This window comes from Apium graveolens, unplaced genomic scaffold (genome assembly GCF_009905375.1).
Source record: "Apium graveolens cultivar Ventura unplaced genomic scaffold, ASM990537v1 ctg1398, whole genome shotgun sequence".
Lineage (NCBI taxonomy): Eukaryota > Viridiplantae > Streptophyta > Magnoliopsida > Apiales > Apiaceae > Apium > Apium graveolens.
This window is the reverse complement of record NW_027417218.1, coordinates 152,967-161,612: the sequence shown is the minus strand read 5'-3', so window position 1 is coordinate 161,612 and position 8,646 is coordinate 152,967. Positions and strand designations below refer to the sequence as shown.

At 43.7% G+C, this 8,646-nt stretch overlaps 1 non-coding gene across 1 annotated transcript; it reads right to left on the bottom strand.

Annotated features, from left to right (window-relative positions):
* Window positions 1–571: 571 nt before the first annotated feature.
* LOC141699837 (small nucleolar RNA R71) lies at window positions 572–678 on the bottom strand. The gene has a single exon (XR_012566116.1). It is a non-coding gene; the product is annotated as a small nucleolar RNA R71 (small nucleolar RNA).
* Between the last annotated feature and the right edge of the window lie 7,968 nt (window positions 679–8,646).

Sequence of the window (8,646 nt, the reverse complement as noted above, 5' to 3'; positions counted from 1 at the left end):
TTACTTATTTTTTTCGGTTGTGTTTCAGGTACTTTAGCAAGCGTTTATGCAAACTCGTTCTCGTGCTCGCAAGAGGACTTTAGATACAGCTGAGGAGACAGACGAAGTTCTTGATATTCCGGAGAAGTTAGATTTTGAGCATTCGGATTCAGGAACTGAGCAGAAAGAACCAGAAAACATGGGAGATCGTATTGTTCAAGCTGATCCAGCTCTTATGGATTTTTCTCGGCCTAAAATTGATGACATTCAGTCAAGCATCCTTCATCCGGCTATTCAAGCTAACACCTTTGAAATCAAGCCGGGCACTATTCAGATGGTGTAGAATTCTGTTTCTTTTGGAGGAGCGGCAACTGAAGACCCCAACATGCACATAAGGAATTTTGTCGAGATCTGCAGCACTTTTAAGTATAATGGCGTGACTGATGAGGCTATCAAGTTGAGGCTTTTCCCATTCTCACTGAGGGACACGGCTAAAGACTGGTTACATTCTGAACCAGCTGGGTCCATCACTACGTGGCAAGATCTTGCACAAAAGTTTCTGGTGAAGTTTTATCCGATGGCAAAGACTACTGCTATGAGGAGTGCTCTTACTCAGTTTGCGCAGCAACCTACAGAATCTATGTGCGAGGCTTGGGAACGCTACAAGGAAATGTTGAGAAAATGTCCACATCATGGAATGCCGGATTGGATGGTGATCACTGGTTTCTATAATGGTTTGGGGGCCCAATCTCGGCCCATGCTTGATGCAGCAGCTGGAGGCGCCTTATGAGCTAAAGGCTATACTGAGGCGTATAATCTTATAGAGACGATAGCTGCAAATGAGCATCAAATCCCAACTCCGAGGATGACGTCAGGCAAGGTAGCAGGTATTCTGGAAGTTGATGCAGCCACCGCTATTGCAGCCCAGCTCCAAGCGCTATCAATGAAGGTTGATTCTCTGGCTACGTATGGAGTTAATCAAATAGCTATGGTTTGTGAGCTTTGTGCAGGTTCTCATGCTACGGATCAGTGTTCTCTTGTCAATGAATCTGTTCAGTATGTGAATAATTATCAGCGACAACAGCAGCCTGTGCCAGCGACCTATCATCTTAACAACAGAAATCATCCAAATTTCAGCTGGGGGAATAATCAGAATGCTATTCAGCCACCATATCAGCAAGGAGTGAGTAAACAGTTTAACCCACCTGGATTCCAGCAACCACAGCAGTATGCTACAAGGCAATCATATCCTCAACAGGGAAGTGCAGCTGCACCTACTAGTGCTGATTTTGAGGAACTTAAGCTGTTATGCAAGAGTCAGGCGGTTTCTATCAAGACCTTGGAAAATCAAATCGGCCAATTAGCCAATGCAGTGCTCAATCGTCAACCTGGTACTCTTCCCAGTGACACGGAAGTACCAGGTAGGAAGGAAGCTAAAGAGCAAGTCAAGGCTATTACCTTAAGGTCTGGAAAAGTAGCTGATTCTGAAAAGGCAAAAGAAGTAGAAGCTGAAATTAGAGATGAGGAATCTAAGCAAAAGGAGAAAGCGGCGGAACCAAGGAAGACTAATGTTGAACACACTCTGCCTGAGGCTAATACAGGGGAGAAACAGCTCTATTCTCCACCACCTTTTCCTAAGAGATTGCAGCAACAAAAGTTGGATAGACAGTTCGGGAAGTTTCTGGAGGTGTTCAAGAAACTTCACATCAATATACCTTTCGCTGAGGCTCTGGAACAAATGCCTAGTTATGCGAAGTTTATGAAGACTATTCTTTCAAGGAAGGTGAAACTGGATGACCTTGAAACCGTTGCTCTCACGGAAGAATGCAGCGCTGTTCTGCAGCAAAAGTTACCACCGAAACTGAAAGATCCAGGAAGCTTCACCATTTCTTGCACCATTGGCAATCTGAATTTTGACAAGTGCCTTTGTGATTTGGGAGCAAGCATTAATCTGATGCCGTTGTCGATCTTTAAAAAGCTGGATCTGCCTGATCCAAAACCCACATACATGTCGCTACAATTGGCTGACCGTTCCATTACTTACCCAAGGGGCATAGTTGAGGATGTGCTCGTCAAGGTGGATAAGCTCTTCTTTCCAGCAGATTTTGTTATTCTGGATTTTGAGGAAGATAAGAAGATTCCCATAATCTTGGGAAGGCCTTTCTTGGCTACTGGCCGTACCTTGATAGATGTGCAAAAAGGTGAACTTACTATGCGGGTCCAAGATCAGGATGTGACCTTCAACGTATTCAAGGCAATGAAATTCCCTACAGAAGATGAGGAGTGCATAAAAGTGGATGTGATTGATTCTGCGGTTACTTCGGAACTCGATCACATGCTAATGTCTAATGCATTGGAAAAGGCCTTAGTGGGGGATTTTGATGCGATGATGAAGATAGCAACGAGCAATTACAATATCTGAACGCTTCTCCCTGGAAGCAAAAGCTGGACATACCATTTGAATCTCTTGGTACTTCTGACCTTAAGAAAGCTGAAGGGAAGCTCAAACCATCAATAGAGGAAGCACCTACCTTGGAGCTCAAGCCATTACCTGAGCACTTGAGGTATGCTTTTTTAGGTGATTCATCTACGTTACCTGTTATTATTTCATCTGACCTTTCAGGTAGTGAGGAAGACAAGCTCTTAAGGATTTTGAGAGAATTCAAATCGGCTATAGGATGGACCATAGCAGACATCAAGGGGATAAGTCCTTCATATTGTATGCATAAAATTCTGCTAGAGGAAGGTAGTAAGCCAACTGTGGAACAGCAGCGAAGACTGAATCCCATCATGAAGGAGGTGGTGAAGAAAGAAATTCTGAAATGACTAGATGCAGGCATCATTTATCCTATTTCTGACAGCTCGTGGGTGAGCCCCGTACAATGTGTACCTAAGAAGGGAGGTATCACTGTGGTCGCAAATGAAAAGAATGAGCTCATCCCTACTCGAACAGTTACAGGATGGAGAGTATGCATGGATTATAGAAAATTGAACAAAGCCACAAGGAAGGATCACTTCCCTCTTCCATTTATAGATCAGATGCTTGACAGATTGGCGGGTCATGAGTATTTTTGTCTTCTGGATGGTTATTCCGGGTATAATCAGATTTGTATTGCACCAGAGGATCAGGAAAAGACTACCTTCACTTGTCCATTTGGCACGTTTACTTTTCGCAGAGTTTCGTTTGGGTTATGTGGCGCCCCGACCACCTTTCAGAGATGTATGATGGCTATATTCTCTGACATGATTGGAAATAACGTAGAAGTGTTCATGGATGACTTCTCCGTCTTTGGACACTCATATGATGAATGTTTGAATAATCTGCGCGCCGTACTCAAAAGATGCATGGAAACTAACTTGGTGCTCAATTGGGAGAAATGTCATTTTATGGTGCATGAAGGCATTATCCTTGGGCATAAGGTCTCTAGCAAGGGTCTGGAGGTGGATAAGGCCAAGGTGGGAGTCATTGAAAATCTTCCTCCACCTAATTCTGTGAAAGGAATCCGTAGTTTTCTTGGTCATGCGGGTTTTTATCGGCGATTCATCAAGGACTTTTCAAAGATATCTAAGCCGTTGTGCAATTTGCTTGAGAAAGATGTGCCTTTCAAATTTGATGATGAATGTTTGGCAGCATTCGAGACTCTCAAGAAGAGTTTGATCACTATACCAGTTATTACAGCACCAGATTGGACAGAACCATTTGAGATGATGTGTGATGCGAGTGATTATGCGGTAGGTGCAGTTCTGGGACAGTGCAAGAAAAATCTCTTCCATGTGGTCTACTATGCGAGTAAGACTTTAAATGGTGCCCAATTGAACTACACCACTACTGAGAAGGAGCTTTTGGCTATAGTCTTTGGTTTTGAGAAATTTCGATCTTATCTGCTGGGTACGAAAGTAACAGTATTCACTGATCATGCAGCTATTCGCTATCTGGTTTCTAAGAAGGATTCGAAGCCGAGACTCATTCGTTGGGTGCTTTTACTTCAGGAATTTGAGTTAGAGATCAAAGATAGAAAAGGTACTGAGAATCAAGTAGCTGACCATCTCTCTAGGTTAGAGAATCCCGATTCTACTTCACAAGATAGGACGTTAATCAATGAATCTTTTCCGGATGAGCAGTTGTTTGCAATTCAGGAGGAAGAACCATGGTTTGCAGATATTGTAAACTATCTCGTCAGCAATATAATGCCTCCTAATTTGACTTCCGCTCAAAAGAAGAAGTTTCTGCATGAGGTGAAGTGGTATATGTGGGATGAACCATATTTGTTTAGACAGGGAGCTGACCAGATCATCAGGAGATGTATCCCATTCTGTGAGACGGAGGGGATATTACGAGACTGCCATTCCACGGTTTATGGTGGACACTATGGTGGTGAGAAGACGGCAGCTCGTATTCTGCAAGCAGGTTTTTTCTGGCCTACTTTGTTCAAGGATGCTCATCAGTTTGTTTTAAGGTGTGATCGTTGCCAAAGAGTGGGAAATTTGTCAAGGAAGGATGAGATGCCATTAAATGTGATGCTTGAAGTCGAGGTCTTTGATGTGTGGGGAATCGATTTCATGGGGCCTTTTATCTCATCTTGCAATAATCTGTACATCTTGCTGGCAGTCGATTATGTCTCAAAATGGGTCGAAGTTAAAGCTTTACCGACAAATGATGCAAAGGCAGTGCTAAATTTTCTTCATAAGCAAATTTTCACAAGGTTTGGAACACCTCGGGTAATCATAAGTGATGAAGGATCGCATTTTTGCAACCGTAAGTTCACGTCTATGATGCAGCGTTATAAGGTGAATCATCGAGTAGCTACTGCCTATCATCCGCAAACAAATGGTCAAGCGGAAGTGTCTAACAGAGAGATAAAGCGCATTCTAGAGAAGGTTGTTTGTCCGTCAAGGAAGGATTGGTCTTTAAAGCTCGATGAAGCTGTTTGGGCTTACAGAACAGCATACAAAACTCCACTTGGGATGTCACCGTTTCAGTTGGTTTACGGTAAGGGATGTCATCTACCTACGGAGCTTGAGCATAAGGCCTACTGGGCATTGAAGAAGTTGAACCTGGATTTAGATAGAGCTGGTAAGAAAAGAATGCTTCAGCTTAATGAACTTGATAAATTTCGACTTCAAGCATACGAAAATAACAAAATGTATAAGGAAAAGGTGAAGAGGCGGCACGATAGGAAGCTACATCCAAAGTTATTTGTGCCAGGGCAACAAGTTCTCTTATTTAACTCTCGCGTCCGACTTTTTCCTGGGAAGTTGAAATCAAGGTGGTCTGGACCTTTTATTGTCAAAACTGTGTTTCCACATGGAGCGGTGGAAATTTTTGAGAATAATATGGACCAAGCATTCAAGGTTAACGGTCAGCGGTTGGAGCACTACTATGGGGACATGGCAAACCGAGAAGTGGTTAGTGCCATTTTGTTGACGACTTGAGAAGGGTACGAAACGTCAAGCTAATGACGAAAAAGAAGCGCTGCGTGGGAGGCAACCCATGAATTGTTGTTACAGGAACCCTTAGAAGTTAATAACCTATCCAAAAACACAAAAAAAATCAGAAAATAGGGACTGCAATTTTTTTTTTCCAGTGACCCCCTGAGCGCCCGCTCAGCTTTGCTGAGCGACCGCGCAACAAGCTGAGCGCCCGCTCAGCTTTGCTGAGCGACCGCGCAGCAAGCTGAGCGCCCGCTCAGTTTTGCTGAGCGACCGCTCAGGGGTCGAGTACCAGAATTTTTTTTCAGTTCAGAGAAAAAAAAAACACAAAAACAGTTTTAGCCCATAAACCCACAATTTGTTCCCACTACCCCATCATGTTACCCCTTAATTTCCAAACCCTAATCTAATCCACACCCTATATATACATACACCTATCCTACATATCTCCCACAAAACTTCCTACACTTAAACCCTCTCACAAACATCAAAAATCAGTTCTTACACACTTTTATTCACGAATCAATGGCACCCAAGAGAGCACGCACTATTGACAGCAGCAGCACAGTTCCTACTGCTGATTCATCGAGGGGTACTGCTGCAAGGCCTCGGTTAACTGACAGAGCTGTAGAGGAGGAGTACACTAGGCTGTTGGGGAAGCCGATTCTGAAGGAGAGGGGGTTTTTACCATCAGGGAGGGATGGTGAGTTGCTGCCCATGATTGCAGAGAAGGGGTGGATAGCTTTTTGTGAGTCACCCGAAGCAGTACCGATGAGCGTTGTTCGCGAGTTCTACGCGAATGCAAAGGCCGAAAAGAATGGGTTTTCTGTGGTCCGTGGGCTGACGGTTGATTATCATCCTGCGGCAATTCGCCGTGTGATTGGACAGCGAGAGAGGAAGCCCGAGGAGGAGAACTGGAATGAAAAGACTGCTGAGGATTTTGACTTGGATTTGATTTGTGCGACTCTCTATCGACCGGGCACAGTTTGGACCTGCAGGACCGGCACTAATGAGTATCGTCACTTTCCGGCGATCGCCATGAACAGGTATGCCCGTGCATGGAATGCATTTATTTGTGCTAATATTTTGCCTTCTTCGCATGCACACGAGGTCACAGTTGAGAGAGCACAGTTGTTGTGGGGAATTCTGAATGAGGAATACTATGTGGACCTTGGTGAGTTTATCTACCAAGGAATTCTGAAGTTTTTAAGGGGAGCGAAGCATATGAACATCCCTTATGCATCTACGGTTACGAAGCTATGCCAAGCAGTGGGAGTGAACTGGCCGGCTCATGAGCAGTTGCAGTTGCCAGCAGCTCCGATTGATTCTGGCACTCTGAATGGGATGCAGGAGTGGACCGGTGGTGAGCCTGAGGAGCATGGGCTGGGTTATCGTCTTCCAGGAGGGCGTCCAGCACGAGGTGCTACTATGGCTAGGCCAGGGCGTGATGAGGCTGGTTCTTCGAGAGCTCAGGAGGGTGCTGGGATGGTTGATGCCCATTATAGGAGGCTTTCACGGTGGATGGATGCCATGTATGAGACGCAGAGCAGGTTTGCTCAGGAGTTCACCCTTGCATTAGGGACTGCTTTTCGAGGCCTTGGAGCTGATATCCAGTGGCCAGTTTTTGGTGAGGACTCTGCATACCCGCCGCCTGATACTCCACCCACTGAGGGTGATGATGATGATGACTCCGAGTAGGTATACCCTGTGTTCCTTTCTACTACTTTCACTGAGGACAGTGAAGATTTTTAGTTTGGGGGTGGTAGTTAAGGAATATTGTGTGTGTGTCATTTAGTTGCATATTCATGATAGTTTAGTTCATATAGTTGCATAATTTATGCCATATAGTTTTTTTTTATTATGAATGTCATGTAGCTCATGCATTTACCATGATCCCTTTTGTAATGATTTATCGACTGAATTGTGATATTGATGCGAGTGTAGTGATAGCATTAAAGTGATTTAAAGTTGTGTAGGTTGATATGCATGCTAGAAACAATTGTAAGTCCACTAAGTCTTAGAGAATGCGTAAGGGCTAGATTGTTGTTATGATTTGGTTGTTTTCAAGGTCAATCTGCTTATTATGCTTAGAATTCGATTATAGGTTCTTAGTGATAAAGGCATGAAAAAGAAAAAATTTTGGAGAAAAAAATATGGAAGTTGTTGCTAGTTGTGGCTAGGCGTCAAATGGCTAGTAGCCAGCTCGCATATGGTGCGAGTAGTCTGGGGTTGAGCAAGATGGAGGGAAACGCACTTGCTCAGAAGTTACAAAAAAAAAAAAAAAAAATTGCATAATTGATCAAGAGTGGGCTCTTTGGTATTCGAGTTATTAAGTTCTTAGGGGACTTTGTGCCTAGTGACCTAAGGCTTTTAGAGTCTGGGATCCGCTAACCTAACGCTCGTTACATGGATACCATTGTATAAGTCTTTTGTGGACCTCACTCATTGCACGGTCAAATAAGCATTTGAGTTGTAAATAAAAAGCACGATTCCGCAGTAAGCTCCAGAGTTCTTGTAGTGTTGTATATCACTTTGTGCCTAGAATTTTTTTTATTCTTTGTATAATCGTAGGATTGCCTTGAGGATAGTCTAGTCATAGTAATTGGTCTAGTTCCGAAGCATATCTGTTAAGCATTTGCACACACCACGTTTTTGGCTGTATGTCCGTTTGCATGAGTTTGTTGATCTTTAGTTGTCTAACTGCATTCGTTGAGATGTGACAATTTGGTTGGTTAATTGTCGTAAGGGGGATCGCTGCATTTTCATATAGATTGCATTCATGCATGTTTTTATTTGAGTTTGTGACGCTTAAGGACAAGCATCGATTTAAGTTTGGGGGTGTGATAAGTGGCATTTTATACCACTTAGAACGTCTTAAAATGGCTTAAATTGGTGTCTTGAAATCAAGTATTTTGTGTATTTGATGCGTTTTTCTAGTGTTTATGCATTTCAGGGTTTTAGTTGCATTCCGGGGGAGGAATCATCAAGAATAAGCCTTGGCATGTGTTTACCATTGCGAGAGGAAAGAAACAGGCAGATTATGGCGAAGAAACGGAGCGAAATCAGAATTTTTCCAGTAGAGGTCTGAGCGTCGGCTCAGCATTGCTGAGCGGCCGCGCAGCAAGCTGAGCGCCCGCTCAGCTATGCTGAGCGGCCGCGCAGGGTCGGGAAAAAAGATAAATTATTTTAGGACTTCTACTTCTGTTTGATTTCCACTTCTATGTAATCTGAGTTTTA